At 42.8% G+C, this 18,299-nt stretch overlaps 1 protein-coding gene and 1 long non-coding RNA gene across 2 annotated transcripts in view; one reads left to right on the top strand and one right to left on the bottom strand.

Moving 5' to 3' along the window:
- Window positions 1-12,727, bottom strand: part of LOC308348136 — a 49,549-nt gene extending 36,822 nt beyond the window's left edge. The window contains exon 1 of the long non-coding RNA XR_013967310.1: window positions 12,635-12,727. This is a non-coding gene — a long non-coding RNA (uncharacterized lncRNA). The remainder of the gene's footprint in view (window positions 1-12,634) is intronic.
- Window positions 12,728-12,842: 115 nt separating this feature from the next.
- SLC38A4 (solute carrier family 38 member 4) overlaps window positions 12,843-18,299 on the top strand; it is a 64,316-nt gene continuing 58,859 nt past the window's right edge. Inside the window, exon 1 of the mRNA XM_080810723.1 lies at window positions 12,843-12,960. The gene's annotated coding sequence lies outside the window, so the exon portion shown is untranslated. The remainder of the gene's footprint in view (window positions 12,961-18,299) is intronic.

Genomic DNA, 18,299 nt, shown 5'->3' with positions numbered 1-18,299 from the left:
ATGCCTCCATCAGAAAGGACGAATACCCAACTTTTGTAGCAACATGGACAGGACTGGAAGCGATTATGCTGAGTGAAATAAGTCAAGCAGAGAGAGTCAAGTATCATATGGTTTCACTTATTTGTGGAGCATAACAAATAACATGGAGGACAAGGGTAGATGGAGAGGAGAAGGGAGTTGAGGGAAATTGGAAGGGGAGATGAACCATGAGAGACTATGGACTCTGACATCAACCTGAGGGTTTTGAAGGGGCGGGGGGTGGGAGGTTGGGGGAACCAGGTGGTGGATATTAGGGAGGGCATGGATTGCATGGAGCACTGGGTGTGGTGCAAAACAATGAATACTGTTACGCTGAAAAGAAATAAAAAATTTAAAAAAAATCTATGAATGAGAAAACATAACTTTAGGATGCTAAAGTTCTGTCTAATGCCTTTATACATAGACGTGTAGAAAGAGAAAATGGATGACTTTATCCTTTTGGTTAATTACACATTTATTTATTTATTTATTTATTTTTAAGATTTTATTTATTTATTTGACAGAGAGAGAGATCACAGGTAGGCAGAGAGGCAGGCAGAGAGAGAGGGGGAAGCAGGCCCCTAGCTGAGCAGAGAGCCCGATGCGGGGCTTGATCCCAGGAACCTGAGATCATGACCTGAGCCGAAGGCAGAGGCTTAACCCACTGAGCCACCCAGGCACCCCCTTAATTACACATTTAAAACATTTGTTATTTATTCTAATTCCCATAACACTAATTACTGATAAAATAATTTTTTTAAAAAACACCTCCAGAATGGCATTGTTTTAACTAACGTCTACTTTTGTACTTAGTTATGCACAGTCCTTTGCATTCTTTTTTAAATTCCTTTTTGTTATTAAAATGGACAAAAGTTTTCCCCATTTACTGGCTGTATAAACTGGCCCAATTTTATTGGTTATATAAAGCAGCTGCTTTTCACAAGTGAAACTAGAAATGATGGTTTTCTCTTTTTTTAAGATTTTATTTATTTATTTGAGAGAAAGAGCACAAGCAGGGGGACTGACAGAGGGAGAAGCAGGCTGCCCGCTTGAGCAGGGGGAGCCCGATGCGGGCCTCAACCGTGGAACTCTAGGATCATGACCTAAGCTGGAGGCAGACGCTCAACAGACTAAGCCACGCAGGTGCCCCCAAATGGGGTTTTTTACAACCACTCAGGGTTCAGTTTTCTTATAATCATTTTCTTGTACCATGAAAAGATGGTACTCTAGAATGATCACCCCAGAGTTCAGGGACATGACTTTCTTCCAGCTATTAGGATGCTGTGGTCATCTTCCTCTGCATCTCAGCCTTCCCAGCAATGCCAGGCTGTCAAGTGCTGCCCTTCCTCAGCCTTTACTCCCTTTACTCATGGTGGCCTTTTGACTTCTACCTGCAGAAGCCCGTTCAACTCAGTTTGGAGGAATCTCATATTCAGAGACTCCACCTCGAGTCACTGCTGTACCCAGAGTTCATAGCAAATTGCTACATTTTGCCTCCCATCTTAATTCTTCTTTGGGAATCCGCCTCAGATCCCGGTCTCCTTGGAGGACTGGTGTCCCAGTGCTGTAACTAGGGTCCTTCTGCTGAGAGAATCCATGACAAAAGTATTTCCTGAATCTCCTACATCAGAGCCTCCCTCCACCCTCCCCATAGCACCCCCTAGAATTTCCTCCTCAGCCACTTCCCTTGCGCAGACACACCGCTCCTCTCCACTATGGTGAGTTGTCACCAGACCCTGTAGGTACTATATTTGGCCACCTGGACCTGTCATCTTCCCGACACAGCCCTCGTCTGTCTCCTCAGTCGGTGAACCTGGTCTAGATGTTCTCTGTAGGAGCAAGAACCACTTGAGGAATATCTTTAATATGGACTAAACTTGTTAAAATCAGATTCCTGCTCATTCCTGAGATTCTGATTCAACAGGCCTGGGGTAGGATTCAGGAATTCTCCACAAGTACCCTGGAGAACTCTTATTCAAGTAGTCATCCAGGGACACTGCTTGCAAACTATTGATCTGGCCCCAAGCCCCATCCTGCTGAAGTTCATGGACCAGGATTCTGGAGCAAGCAGCATCCATGTAACACATATGGACACTGAAACACAATGAATCCCATCTGCTTGGGGCCTCAGTCACTGTTTGACACTGAGCTATGGTGCCAGGAAAGGGCGAGAGCTGGACTTCCAAATAGACATGCCCCAACCTGGTATAATTTCAGGCATTTCAGGATATCATGAAATTTTCAAACTTAGCCATACATGAAAATGACCTGGGGTAGGTGGTTAAACTCTAGAGGCGAAGGCCAACATTATTGAATCAGCTTCTCCAGAATGCAGTCTGAGAGTTTCTATTTTACCCTCTGCTCTGCATCAGTCTGGTGTAAACCTCCGCACAGACCTGTCAGTGATTTGGGACTATAGGGACAGAGCACGTTCCTTCTGGGTATCTGAAATTTCAATGTAGAGGGTCTAGGCCCTTTGGCCTAAAGATGGTTTTATTATTCTGTTAATAGCAAACATCATTAAGGAAGAAGACTGCTTCAAGTGCCAGAGAAAATAATTAACATTAAACACTACCTTGCTGCTTTTGGGAAGGTACAGAGATATGGTCCTACCATGTCCCAACCGGAACCACGAAGCTGCTTACTTCGTATTCCTCCGGATGACCTCCTCAGCACCCGTCTCCACCCAGCACCGATAAGGACTCTCATTTACAATAATTACTTTTGCATGTATGACCCCCTCCGCTAGATTGCACATTTTTAAAAACTGAGAATGTCTAATTTGTCTCTCTTGTATCTTAGACATATCTAGCATAAAAATGTTCAGTAAATTGTTGCTTAATACATAGAAGAGAGTACTTTAAACCCTCACACCTCAAAGCCAGGGAGTTTACCAGGCCTTGCCTCTGAGCAGGCTTTGATATGGAGAAGGATGAGAATGGGAGGGCACTGCCCCTTCCAATTCCGCCCCCCCCCCATCCTCTGCCATGGACACACACCACCTTTCATGGGGCAAGAGAAAGTGAAAGATACATTAGACAGATGCCAAACATTCATTTTCAGAGCCAAGGCCAGTTCCAGAAAGGGTGATGCCTCTCCCATTTCAGGATACCTCTTAGGCTGCCCAACAGCTCTCTCCAGGGCCTGCTTTGCAAGCAAGCTGAGGAGGCAACTCCGTAGGTTTGGGTTTAGGGGATACATAAAGGCCTACTTGCCTTACACATTCAGGTGCTGATACTTAAATAAGAGCAGGCCTATAAGCAGATTTGGTTTGATGAGGATGTTTGGAAATTATAGTTGGAAACCGAATGTCATGATCATGATGACAGACTTACATACAAACTCACCTTTGGTAGGATTCTCCTTTTATGTTATAAGTTAAATTGCTAGCATAAAAATTGGTTACACTGAAAAACACAATACTCTTATGCATCTAGAAGTCAATCACAAGAGAAAATCTGGAAAGACCATAAATACATGGAGGTTAAATAACAAGCTATGAAACAATGAATGGGTCAACCAGGAAATAAAAGAAGAAATAAAAAATATACATAGAAACTAATGAAAATGAAAACACAATGGCCTCAAACCTCTGGGATGCAGTAAAAGTGGTTCTAAGAGGGAGGCTCACAGCCATATAGGCCTCCCTCAAAAAGCAAGAAAAATCTCAAATGAACAACCTAACCTTGCACCTATAGGAGCTAGAAAAAGAACAGAAAACAAAATGTAAAACCAGCAGAAAGAAATAAATGATGAAGATTAGAAATGATGAAGACTAGAGCAGAAATAAATGATACAGAAAGTAAAAAAAACAATAGAGCAGATCAATGAAACCAGGAGGTGGTTCTTTGAAAAAAAAAAATCAATAAAATTGATAAACTTCCAGCCAGGTTAATCAAGAAAAGAAGAGAAAGGATTCATATAAATAAAGTTACAAATGATGGCATGGATGCGGAGAAAGGGAGACCCTCTTACCTTACACTGTTGGTGGGAATGTAAACTGATGCAGCTACTCCAGAAAACAGTATGGAGGTTCCTCAAAAAATTGAAAATAGAGCTACCCTATGACCCAACACACTGGGTATTTACCCAATGAATACAAGAACATTTGTTCAAAGAGATACGTGTACTCCTCTGTTTATCACAACATTGTTTACAACAGCCAAGATATGGAAGCAGTCCAGGTGGCCATCGGTTGATGAATGGCTGAAGAAGTGGTGTGTGTGTGTTTGTGCATATGTGTGTAATGGAATATTAATCATCCATAAAAAAAGAATGAAATCTTGCCATTTGCAATAATATGGATAGAGCTAGAGAGTACAATGCTAAGCAAAATAAGTCAGAGAAAGAAAATACCCTATGATTTCACTAATATATGGAATTAAAGAAACAAAACAAATAAGCAAAGGGAAAAAATAAGAGAAAGAAAGACAAATCAAGAAACAGACTCTTAATTATAGAGAATAAACTGATCGTTACCAGAGTGGAGGTAGGCGGGAGGATGGATTAAACAGGTGGTGGAGATTATGGAGTAAAAGACAAAACAAAATAAAACAAACAAACAAAAAACCCCCACAAAACTCAGAACATGGGATTGAGGTGTGACTTTGTCCTTTACACATTAAATATTGCAGAATATTGCAACATGTCTTTCCTAACGTACTACATGCTGCAATATGTCAACATAAGTTTAAGAAAAAATGCAGGGACTGACTGTAAATCTCACTTCCAAACTGACTTTACCATTTTTGTTTGTGCAAGGTTTAAAGGAACCTCTGGTTCGTGGACTATAGCTTTCTCTAAATGGAGGTACCCCATGTCCCGTGTTTGGGGCTAATTCCTTACTGACTCACTCAGATAGCCCTTCAGTTTACAGTCAGGCTTTTTAAAAGAACCAGAACTTTTTTTTTTTTTTTTTGCTTTTGAGCTCTCGATGGCAAGTTGAACTAACAGATGCCTCCCTCTCCCACCTCAATCATCACCAGAGGATCCAGAATGAAAAAGATTCCATCAGGCTGGATCATTCCTTCCGGACAGCAAAGGGAGCAGCCTTGACAACTAACACGCAATGACACCCATTGCAATGTGGTTGGTCTAAAGCAGTACAGAAAATGAAAGCACAGTATTCAGGTGGGATGAGAAGCTCTATGATTCTTAAAGAATCGAGCAAAAGAATAAGTAACTCTGGTTATCTCTAGGTGGGTAAAGCATGTTCTGCGAGATGTGCTGATTCACGGGGGACCTAGTAACAGACCAGTCAGCTCATGGCTCTTACTGGCAGGAAGACAGAACTAGAATCAGAATCCCACATTTACCTCATTTGGGCATAGGAGCTTGTCTGTCTCTGGAGAGGAGTCCTTCTTGCGACCTGAAATGGATCTGCGCCTCTCCTATCTCAGGAGCAACAGCTCAAATGCTGGCATGGGCTGCCCATGGGCATATGAATATGCCAAAGTCAAGACTATCTTAAGAAACAAAACTCTCCTCACACTGATCCTTGAGTCATGGTCTCAAGGAAGTCTTTCCCGGGCCCAGTGGATCCTTCCTTCACTACAGTCTTTGTCATTTTCTATTTATTTGTGTCACACTTTGATGAAAATATTTTCTCTTGCCACATTATAAACTCCACAAGGACAGGGATCATGTCTGTTTTGCTCATAGTCCTCTGAGGGAGGAGATGGGGTCACCACATTTGAATGGAGAGGCTACCTGTGGGTAAGCAGAGTCCAGAGGGGAGGAATGTCTCAAGTGAAGGCAGTGTTCAAGAGGCTTTCTGTCAGAGCCATCCTTTGTACACTCAAATTAGTCCCATTTTCAACCTTCAAACTCTCACTTTGGAATACCCATCTGAGATGTGCCTCACTCTTCAGAATTTAACACATCTACATCTACATTCAAAGTCTCACTTTGGAATACCCATCTGAGATGTGCCTCACTCTTCAGAATTTAACACATCTACATATTCTTGTGTTTGTGGGCAGTTGAGGGCTGACCGGGTAGGAATGCTACAGAAGAGAAGGGCCCAGACCTCCTACTTTGCTGAGACCCTCATCAAAGAAGGGGCTGGAAGATTGCTTCCACTCTGGGAAGAACAGAAGGCAGACTCCACCCTGGTCAGTGGCTGGCATGACACAGAAGATGATCTCAGTTAGAAACTTCTCCAAGGTCCCATATAGGTTAGGAATATCTCCCCTTCCAGAATGAAGTAAGATAGCCCCCCAGTAACACCAGGTTATAATTTTAAGACCAATAAGTGCCAAAGTCATCTTCACAGTAGTATTTTAATCTGAAATGTTTTTGTTTGGTAAAAAGTCCATTTTTTATTACTTAACTTTTCAACTTCTTGAAAAACAGAGAGACATCGTTGATGTACCCATCCATTCTTTTATTTATTCAGCAAATATGTCTGGACAAAACAGCAACAGAACTCACAGTCTCAAGAGGAACCATGCAAACAAGGAGAAAGAATGAAGCAATGCTCTACATTTGGGGCGGCCGGAGGCTAGAGCCCAACGCAGAAGTAAGCACATATTTCTGTCCTCTTTCACACCATCTCTCCTACATTTGAAGACTTGAAGTTAAATGCTTTCATGGAACTTAGCAAGTTTTGTTTTGTTCTATTTTAGATTGAGTCTTCTGAAAATTAAGAAGTAGATTAATAATTGTTTCCTGTCCTCTATCTCTTCAGAAGGCAAATAGGAAACTGGGGTTTTGTGGTGATGGCAAGGGAATAAAAGAACACCCAGAAGCTATTCATTTGTAGAGTGTAGATCACACAGGATGCAAGGGTCAAACAGTCTGCCTCTTGTACTAAGGATGAGGAAACAGGCCCAGGGGACCTGAATAAAGTTCTGGGGTGATTATAAGAATTTTTCACCAACAAATGATGTGACTATTATCAGCATTTTCCATTGTGTGTGTGTGTGTGTGTGTGTGTGTGTGTGTTTTAAAGATTTATTTATTGGTCAGAGAGAGAACACAAGCAGGGGGAGCAGCAGGCAGAGAGAGAAGCAGGCTCCCCACTGGGCAAGGAGCCCGATGTGGGACTCAGTCCCAAGACACTGGGATCATGATCTGAGCCAGAGGCAGCCACTTACACAACTGAGCCACCCAGGCATCCCAACATTTTCTATTTGAAAAGGGTGTGTGGTACAAGTGACTTAATTAAAGTTTTAAAACAACTCTGTGAGGGGCGCCTAGGTGGCTCAGTCATTAAGTGTCTGCCTTCAGCTCAGGTCATGATCCCAGAGTCCTGGGATCTAGCCCTGCATCAGGCTCCCTGCTCAGCAGGGAGCCTGCTTCATCCTCTCCCACTCCCTCTGTTCATGTTCCCACTCTTACTGTGTCTCTCTCTGACAAATCAATCAATCAATCAATCAATCGAAAACAAAAACCCCAACTCTGTGAATAAGTACAACTATTATCCCCAAATAACAGATGAGGAAACTGAAGGATAGAGAGGCTGATCATTTGCCTAATTATTGTGTAACTACTAAGTAGTTATTAGCTGGTAAGTGTCAGAGCTGGAATTCAAATGTAGGGCATCTGGTTCTAGAAATCCGAAACCAACTGTTCCACTTCTCATTTCTGTCTCCTATACATTTGGAGTTCGTACATAAATTTTTGTACATATATTTGTACCTATAGATGTATTCAATGTGGTAATTCTCCTTAAACATGTCTGGTTTGGGCTGATAAGTCTTTTCATTTGATTTTTCCTGATAAAGAAAATAGGAAGTTAAGACTGACGTGAATTAGTTTTTAACTCTCGGAGGAATGTCACACGGGGTAAAATTTGCTTTTAGACTACCTTGATATCATTTTCCGAAAGCTGTCATGCTATTGTGTTACCCGGCGATGTCAAATCAATGTCAGTCCCTGTTCAAACACCAGTTGTGCAAAGCACGTCAGAGTAGCTGGTGGCCTGGCAGATTTCATCACTGTCTCTCTGGGCACCAAAACTAGAGCTGGACACCTAATCGTGGTGCCTCGTGACTTACGAAAAAATAAATAGAGAAAAGATACAGATTATCCTTAGGGATAAATCACAGGTAATTTCATTTAATAACTCGGGAATAGAAAGTGTTTGTTACAGTACACAAATCATAGAGCATTCTTCATTCACTCACTCAATCATTGGCTATGGGTACTGAGTTCCTAGTGTCAGATGCTATGGCAAATGCTGGGAACACAGATCAGAATAACAGAGACTGGCTGTTGAAGGACCCAGAGTCTAATGGGGGCCAAACAATGTATTATGATCTATTTCTGGAGCCCAGAGTAATCATGGGACGGAATGAGGAGAGCTTTGGAATCCCGTCTACCTGAGTCCCAATTCAAATCCCACCTCTTGCAAGCCACATAACTCAGTCCCTGTTTTCTCATCTGAAAAGTGAGGGTAAAAACATCCATCTCCCAGGGTGCTTGTTAAGTACTAAATTCTGTGTCCAAAACATGCTGGTTCTCTTTTTCCAGCCTTCATTGAACTCCCCACCTCCACCCCACGTCCCCAGCCTACCAAGAAAAAAGATAACTGGAGTCGGGAAGGGTTTCATTCACTGAAGTGGTGGTATGTGAGCTGGGACTAGAAAGATGAGCAAAAGTGAAGTTGACGGGCAGGGTCAGTGGCAAGGGCTTCCAGAAAATGGGCAGAACACACTCAAAGGCATGAAGGCATGGAAGACCATGGTACTGGGGAGCCAGGGGGAAGTGAGCAGTTTAGAAGATGGGTTGTATAGATGGCTATAGTTGATTCGTGCCACGAGTGTCAAGTTGGAAAAGGAAGGTGTTGTGTTTGGTGACTATGACTGTTCAGGTGACTGCATGTAATGCCATTTCCAGACCAGAGAGATGGGAGCTAACGTCCTTTGGGCTGGTGTTGAATGCTGACCACACAGGGCACATTTTCCTCTCTGAGCTATCTGTGTGCGACATGTGGGCTCTGCTCTCCCTTTTCAACCCCTAGAGGGGACCCCAGAGCTTGGCCCCTGGCATCCCAATATTGGACATGAGACTTGAGTCTCCTGAGAGCCTAGATCTACTCTGATATTTTGTTTTGAGAACCGGTTGCTAGTTGTTTCATCATGTGTGAAACTGAGATGGTGAGTGATCTATTCAGCTATCTTTTTCCTAGTACCAGTAAGAAATTGTAGCCCATTTAGAGAACATAACACTAAAATTCAACCATAAATACAATTCCTGGTATTACTCAGTTTCTCACATAAATCAAGTTCAAATTCATAGAAAATAAAGTCATTATACTGACATTAGAATTCATGCAATTATGATAGATAATTGCTTTTATAGTAATTACTTTAAAAATCATAATTTTATGGCTAATCAGGCTATTCAGTGTTGGCTACATTATAGGCAGGAAAACAGTTATCAGTATTAAAAGAGAAAATGCTCACAGGAAAAGGAAGGTAAGCTATGGGAGATACTGAACTTGAAGCCAATGGTTCATGCTCCAGTCTGCCAATTATTAGTTCTGTGTCTTTGGACAAATCACCTAACCTCCCTGAACCTTAGTTTCCTTTCTCATTGAATAGGGAGTATAATAATATTACGGCTAGCTTATTTTAGTATCCGGTGCCATAATACATATTCAGGTGTTTTATAGTCTAAAGCCATGTTAACCAATTTTAATAATTACTAGTTGGAAAAATAATCCTTGTTAAAAGTCTACTATCAAAGAAAAATATTTATACAAAGTCTACTAAAATCACTGCCATCAAACTTCTCAACAATATTCCGTAAACCAAGGAATTTGATAGCACTGTCATGTGGCCTTAAATAATAATTCTATTCTAGTTCCTTCATCAGGCATTCATTTATGCTAAAATCTGGTAATGGGTATACTCTGGATCATCGGCCCTGGGAGATGTTCCTCCAAAAAGGGCTCACAGTCATGGAGAAATACTTCATGCTCCTTAGGGAGATTGATTAAAACTTCTGAGGAATCCCATAATAACTTTCGACACAATGTTTTCCAAACTTCCTGGAACACAGAACTCTGTTTTCAAGTATTAGCTTTGGTCCAAAAGACTATTTGGGGGGAATATTTTTCCATATAGACTTTTCTTAAAAAGAAAAGTATTCATGACAAAACTAGTAACCATTCCTAGGTTAATGTGCTTTTAGAACAGAGAGCTTTGATGTGCTCATATAATTTTGTGTTAATATATGTGCTAATGTGTTAATACAATTTTAGAGCAGACAGCTTCGATCAAGCCAGCTTTTTCAAGATGGTAGTAAATGCTATCTGCTCTGTAAACTTTTTTCTCAATTGCAAACATTTCATTTTCCTCCATCACTAGGTGAGTTTTTAGTACCATCTGAAAATAACTTCAGTCAGGAAAACAATATATCAAGAAATGCGCTCCATTTTTCAGAAAGAGAAAATGAGTCACAAAGAACTTAGTGATTGGGCCAAGGTCATATAGCTCGAGAGTGGTAGCTCTGAGATTCGAACTTAAGCTAACACCTCCGGAGCCAGTGAATGATCTGATGATAAATCAAATGTGTTTTACACTGTGGTCCTGCAGATGTATTCATGTTGCTGGTTAGGGCTTCTTCTCATCATTTCAAAGACTGGTTTAAGCAGATCTTTGAAGATTGGGTAGATTCAACAGAGCTGTCAGCAGCTCAGGTTTAGGTTGTAGCAGGGAAGATAAAGGGCTGTCAGTTGCCTCATACCATGCAGACGTGGCTTTGAGCTCTTCTTTAACTCTAATGGACAGTAGCTGCAAAAGATGATACACTTGAACTTTGTCCGCCACTTCACTGATTCACAGATGAATGCATCTCATTTTACCTCAACACACACCTGATAGCAACAGTTTATATAGATGACTAACCCACTGGGCTCCAGCAAATTAGGCAATGAAACACTGTTTTTTAATCATTTCTGTACTAGGATATAGATGCCAAGAATTGATTGAACAGTTCATTAAAGAGTTGAGCATTTGCACAGTTAACTAGTATCTGTCTTGAATTGCATGACGTCATCTTCATTTGTTTTTTTCTGGAATAGCTTTTCATTTTAGAAACCTGAGTTTTGTCTTTAATAAATGTTAGGTTAGGCGGAGAGAAATACACATCTGTCTTGATCTCTCACTAATCGTTTCTCAATCCTACTAATTTTGACACTTCAGTAGCTTTGTAAAATGCATTTATGTTCATTAAATAAGAATCAATGGGAAGTGTGAGCACAAAAATAATCTATTTTCAGCAAGTTTAAAGGGACTTGAAAATCATTCAGACGTATTCTAATTTCTCGGAATGGAAACTTCTTGTTATGACACACTATGGAGGTGTACTGTAATTGGTCAGGAGGGAGTAATCTGCTTTCATAAAACAGGTATTTTTTAATTTTTTATGTTTTTAAGGATTTATGTATTTTATAGAGAGAGAGTGTGAGAGCACAGGTGTATAAGCAGAGGGAGGGGGGGAGAGAGAATCTTCAAGGAGACTCCCTGTTGAGCCTGGAGCCCTATGTGGGACGCATCCCAGGACCTGAGCTGAAACCAAGGGCCAGCCACTCAACTGACTGAGCCACCCAGATGCCCCCAAAGGAATTTTAAATACTATTTAATAAAGTATTTAATAAAGTACTTTATTAAATACTATTTAAATACTGATTTTTATTTATATTTAGGCTCCAAAATGGAAACCCCAGTGAAGGTATTTATTGCATCATCCTTCCATTGAATTTGCATTGTTGGAGGATTTAGTACAGTTTGATGTGTATATATGTACATATGCATATGTGTATATTAATGTTGTTTCTTGAGTGTTCTTGATCATTATACATTAACTGGGTAATTCTTATTGTTCTATTTTTTGTTGTGCTAAGGTGATGCTGGTGTTTTAGTCAATGGGAACTCTAAGTAAGAGAAGATGGTTCTAGGCTTTCATGGAATGATCAAACAGTGAGACTTACCCTTCTGAATACAGTGATACTGGACAAGCCAGAGTTCAGAAAGCAATTTCTGTTGCCTAGTGAGTTTCCTGAACTGTGGCATCAGTTCTCCATTGGAGAATATTTTTTCCCCAAAGAATGACAAATGAGTATTAAAATAAACAGAGAGTTGTGAACATATTTGTTACACAGGCCTTTTTGAAACAAGAATTTTGCTTAAATCAGAAAATAGTTTTAATGTAAACAGTTTTCCTTAAAGTGGTAGGTTGAAGCTTTTAATAAACAGAAAAAAAATTACAGTGCTTTTTATTGTATCCTAATTCTTTCTCCATATGTACTGGGAATTATGTTTAAATTGAAGTGTCAGAAAAAAAAAATTACCAAAGATCCCCACTCATGGTTAAATGCTACCAAGTAATCCCCAACTTCACTGATCATAAAGTGACTTTAACCGTGTTTTTCATTTGTACCCCTTCCTCAATTTTTTTCCTCCTTTACGTCAAGTTCGTGTTTGATAACCCTAAACCTGGAGGCAGTTTGGAATCACCTACCAGAAAGACTTTTTTACTGACTTCGAAGTGAAGATCAACACCTATTCCTGAGTATAGGGCAGATTCAACAAAGGCCACATTGACATGAAGAGACTTAATTATAGAACCGATAACCAACCAAACAACAACGAAAACCCCAACTCACACCAAGATCCTCTCTGTTGTCAGGGACCCAGAAAAGAGGGATCAGAGGCTGGCGGCTCCCAGGCTTCGCTCTGGCGGGACAGCTGGACAACTCAGCCCACCTGGGAGGATGCTTTTGTTTACATCTCGGGTTGCCGCCCAACGATTGGTGGCTGGGCTGAAAGGGAGGGTCCGCAGGAAACGCGACACTGAGGATGCTGCCCCCTATCACATGATGGAAATTTCCACTCTTCGGAAAGGCGAAAAGAAAAGAAAGGAGGGTCTCTCAATCCACCCTTTTCCGATACTTTCCGTGGATCCCAGTCGCAAAGGTAGAAGGCGGCACAGGTGAGTGAAACTTTTCTATTTTCTGCTAGGCTTAGAGACTTGTCAGTGTGCAAACTTGTGGCTGGATCCCAGCCGGGACTGGAGTTTGTGCACGCGTGTGTGCGTGTGCGCACAGGGACACGCACACGTGTGCAGTCTGATCTCTCAACAGTCTGGGGCTTAGGTTAGGCATTGCAGCTTTTTGTAATTTATTTGTTGATTGACCCTAATTCTTCTTGTGATTTCACAAGGGATCGCGCTTTGGGTGGGTTATTGCAGGCTAATGACGGGGTTGACTAGAAATTAAGGAAACCAGGACATACGGAGTTAAGGGGACTGACTGGCGTGTGACTTCCTTTGCAAGAGAGGTGGCTGTGCCAAGGTAGCCCATTCCCGGGAGCGCTACTCAGCTACCCCTGCCCCCGGTCCCAGATTCCCTAGGCACTTGGATTTCCAGTTAGGTGTCCCGGGACCGCCTTCCACAGCCCTGGCTGCGCCACCAGACTAGCTAGAGTCAGCTTGGGATCTGGATAAGAAAGTGCTACCCAAGTTGTGGGCCCTTGTCCTCAGGGCGGGGACATTGGGTGCTGCACCTAAAATAGACCCGCTGTCCCTGACAGCTGGGCTGCCTGGGCCCGGCCAGCACGGTTCCCTGGGTGGGGGGCTGCGGGCCTGGGAGTCCCCAGAGAGTCTCCTTCAACAGAGGAGGAAGGCAAGAGCTGTGCGGGGGTGGTTGGACCCTTGAGTCCGAAGTTCCAAGGGAGGCGTCCAGCGCCGTGGGACTGGAAAGCCTGGGGCGCGCTGGAGAGAAGGCAGGGAAGTGCAGAAACGCAGAGAAGGAAAGGCAAGTGGGGATGAGGGGACGGAGAGGGGACATTGGAGAGAGGAGAGAAGCCCATGGAGGAGGGGAGAAGGCGAAGAGGGGTAAGAGGCTAGAGCCGGAGTGCGCGAGTGTCTGAGGGAAATGGAGATAAGAGAATAAATGAAAGAAGCGAAGAAAGAAGGGAGCCTGGACGCAGGGAGCCCCTTGGGGGGTTGGAGGGGAGGTGGGAGCTCGTGGGAGTCCGGAGAAGGGAGAGAGGTGAGCATGGGCACCAGCCGGCCCGGCCCTGGGAGCCGCGCAGGGAGTGGCTCTTCGCTGGCCGTGGCACGGGTGGGCGCTGCACCCTGGCCACGGGTAGGGGTGGAGGCGCCAGGGCTGGGGCGGTGGCGCCGGGGTGTGGAGTGTGCCCCGAGGGCTCTCAGCTCCTGTTAGTGATCCAGCAGGGAGAGTGGGGGAGTGCCCCGCCTGGGCCGACAGCCCAGGAGATGCGCACCCGCCTTTTGACTTGGTTAGAGGAAAGGGATGAATTAAACTGGGAAGCCCAACCTGGGAGGTTTGGTCAGTGGTGTGCCAGTGTGTGTACGGGGCAGTGAGGGGGCAGTAGGTGGGACCTTGAGAGGCTTGGTGAGGACCGGGAGATCTGGAGCCACAGTTCTAAGCACAAGTGTTTAGATACCTGGGTCTGGCTGAACAGGAGGATCTTGATGTCAATTTCTTAGTACAAAACTGCATCTCTACCGGTCTCGGGAGCATCTTAGATCCTGAGAAAAGAGACAGAGCGGTAGCTGCGGCCCAGGAGGTGTAAGCGGACCCCCTCCGAACGCAGGTCCTACCTACACCTTTTCCATCGGCCCCTCCGCCCACTCCGCCCCCGGCTTCTGGCGCTGCTTTCTTTGTTATGTACTTCTGAGTCGCCCAGCTTCTCACCCTTCGGGGAGGGAGGGAGCCTAGAGGGTCGGTCTCCCAATTTCCTGGGTTGTTATATTCATATTTATTTGTTTCCAGGCGGTGCAGACCGAGTCGTTTTGACCCAATTGTCTTACGTTGTGAAAAGAACTTGCGACACCTAGATCACGATTTCCAGGGCCTGGTGGCTAGGGCTCTGGTTTGGGTTTGTTTGGTTATAGCCTTTTATAGACCTTAACTTTGGGGAGAGGTGGGTTTGGGGACAGGAGCCCCACGGCAAACTGCCCCTCAAGAGTATGGAGATTGGGGGACTCTCACCCGGAACACAAGGAATGCGCGCGCGCGTGTGTGTGTGTAACACAGCTCCTCAGATGCTAATAAATCTACAGAAAATCCATGGTGTGGGTGAAGTTTGTGAGGACAGAGAAACTGAAGGAGAGCAGGTGAACTTTCCAATGCCATGTGTTCAGAGACTGAAAGCTCCCACTGGGCCGATTCTATCACAAAACATTAAGAAGCAGGGAGATTGGTGTAAGGCGATAGATAATTCTCAAGGCCGCTGGGCTGGATGAGCTCTTCTGAGTATGCAGTACTCGGCGCCCAAGGAGGCTAGTCTGTTCTAGGTGAATGAGCACAGTGGCTCACACATATACATCAATTACTGTATTTCTTTTATGTTAAATCTTCATAACAGCCTTACGATATAGACTCTGTTGTTATACTCATTTTATAGAGCAGGACAGAGACATACACAGTCTGGGGAACACAGAACCTCTTCCGAAGTCCTGTGGGGTCATTCATTATTCTTAAATCCAAATGAACAACTCTCCTTCACTTTGTACTTTACCAGGGGCAGAACTGAAAAGGTGACTTTTAGGGACCCAAAGCTGACCATTTGGCCTGTTGCAGACTAATCCAATACTAAGAAAGCCAAGACATGATCATATAGCTAGACTGAATCCTTGCGGCGCCAGAACTAGTTTTTTTTCAATAAGTGACATTTGAGAAGTGCGTGGTATGGTAATGGTTACCTCTAGGTTTATCAAATGCTAAGGCCAAGCGTAATAAATACAGCAGCTTTGGACTTCCGTGTTAAATGTTTTTCTGCTTTCGTGTCATTGTCATTGTTTATTTCCTCAGTGTTTTTCAGGAGTTGATTCCTCTATCTTTCCTCCTCACCTTTGTACTGACTTACTAATATTTTCTAACTATTTTTTAAAAACTTAAGCCTTACTTTGTTTTCTTTTTTTTAATTTTTACATATCCAAAGCAATGATTTCTATTAAAAAACCACAAAAGTTAATGGGATCTATGGCTACTTAGATATTTTTGATATTTATCAAAATAATATAGTTTTTTAAAAAATATGCTTCATGTATCACCAAGCCATCTTATAAGCCACCACTGCCTTGATGACATCCTGTAGGAAGGGTAAGGGGTGGAAGTAGGGGAGAGAAAAAAGAAAGGAAAGGAGAACTTTCTAAAAGCCAGATTTTTAGCTAAGCCCTTTACAAATGTGACTCCCATTTAATCTTCACACAAACCTCCATGTTATAGATGTTTGCTATCTCTATTTTACACTAGAGGAAATTGAAGCCCATGGAAATTAAGGAAAGAGCCAAGGGTCACCCAGCTAGTAAATGACAGTGCTTGCATCAGAACTAAGTCCCTTCTATGCCAGAGTTCCTGCTTCCAATAAAGCTGGCAGAAAGAAAGTCAACTAGGAAAACAAAAACTTAAGGAGAAAAGAGGCTTACGAAGATGTTACCCAACAGGGAACGATGTGCACGATGGGAGAAATGGAACTGCCAAATGTCTTTCGTGTGTGACTGCTAATCTTCCCCTGGTCTTCCTTCTACTATTTTTGTAATGACCTAATTCCATTCATTCATTCCACAAACAATCACTGACTATCATTATCTTCCAGGAACCCTGGTACGGAGTCTCTCTTATCCCTTTTTCCCTAACACCTAGCACAGTCCTGGGCAAATACTAGGTGCCCAAGAAATGGTTGTTAAATAAATGAATTAGTCTAGGGGAAGGAAAGAATAAGCAAGCCAACAGGTGTACTAACAGCATGTTGAGAGCCAGGGAGAATTCAGACTTGAGCATGCCACCGCTGAAGCTGGCTTAGGAAAGGGGTCAGAGAACATTTCAAGACTAGGTAATGAAGCAGAAATAAAAGGAAGTAGGAGAGAATTCCCAACAGAGACTGGCCTGAAGGGGATAAGGAGAAAGTAGAAGCCACTCTGGGAACTTAGGAGGGAGGAGGCTGGGAGGAAGGTGTGGTCTGTGAGGTCTTAGCTCATCCTCTCAGCGAGGGTCCCAAAGCTCTGCCTGCCCTTGAAATTTCCGAAGTTAACTGTGCTAACAAGGGACAAAATGACTGAATACAGGAATCAGCAACACACTTTATTATTTTATCGTTATATTATGCTCCTATAATACAGAACTATAGTTTTTTAGACTCCTTGTAATGTTTTAAACACTGCGCTCAAATGGAAAGGCTTGACTTTGTTGTCCTCCTTATGGGAAAATCAAATTCTTTTTCTGGCTCTCAAAGGGATAGTCTATTTTAACTAAGGTACAACGTACACAATCACAAAAAATATTTTCAAACAAATGCTTTTCTGTGCTTTCCTGGTTGGGGAGGGTTAGCTTAGGGAGGATTTCTCTCCTTATTTTAGTTTTTAGTGGTTTGATTTATTTTAGTGCGGTACATAAGAGTCTGGAAGGAAAAATGTGCTTAAAAAAATAACATGAGGTAGGGCATGGAGTGACAGTAATGATGGCAACCTCCTAGCTCCAAAGTAGATGTTTATGCCAGTTAAGATTCTGGCTTTTGATAGCGGACTTGGAAAACACAACTCCCAGGGTCTCTTGTTTCTTTAGGGATCTTTCATAACAATCTCTCATCCCTGGCTCAGAGGTCTGCATGCCTCTGCACCACTTCCACGCTTATAAAATACTCACAGTCAAACTGTTATTTGGAAGGGAATTCAAAGGGTAAATGAAATCCACAAATAATCCAAAACCTAATTTCAGTTAATACATTAAATCCTCCACTTTTTAGCATTATATCCTTGGGCAAGTATATTAATCTTTTTGAGCCTCAATCTCTTTGGCTACAAAATGAGATCATAATAGCACCTACCTCATGGGATTGTTATGAGGATTAAATGAGTTAACACATGCAAAATGCTTAAACTAATGCCTGATTCATAGTGAGCACTCAATGTAGGACAGACATTACTGTTTAATGGTATTACTCTGCTACCCAGAGAAGTATTTGAAATGTTAACAAATGTCTATACTAGATGTTCCTTGACAGTGTGTTTTCCTCTGTCATAACTAAAATGAAGGAAACAGAAGAGAGGAAATGAAAAGAGGGATAAAGAATACACAGGACAGTCCAGCCCAGAATAACGTCATTCCCTGTATAATAAGGTTGAAATGTTCCCTTATTTCCTGTTGGCTATTTGCCTCTATTTCTCCTGATAAATCTAGTGTGCATCTGTCATTAAAATGAACATCATCTCCAGTTCCCTTGGTTTCTCTCCTTCCTGCCTTTTCTGGTCATTCTTGTCTCTGTGGGGCCACCCATGGTGCCCGGCACAAACAGCTCCCCATC

Source organism: Martes martes, assembly GCF_963455335.1.
Source record: "Martes martes genome assembly, chromosome: 8".
Classification (NCBI taxonomy): Eukaryota; Metazoa; Chordata; class Mammalia; order Carnivora; family Mustelidae; genus Martes; species Martes martes.
The sequence above is the reverse complement of the archived record's forward strand: the minus strand, read 5'-3'. Positions and strand labels throughout refer to the sequence as shown.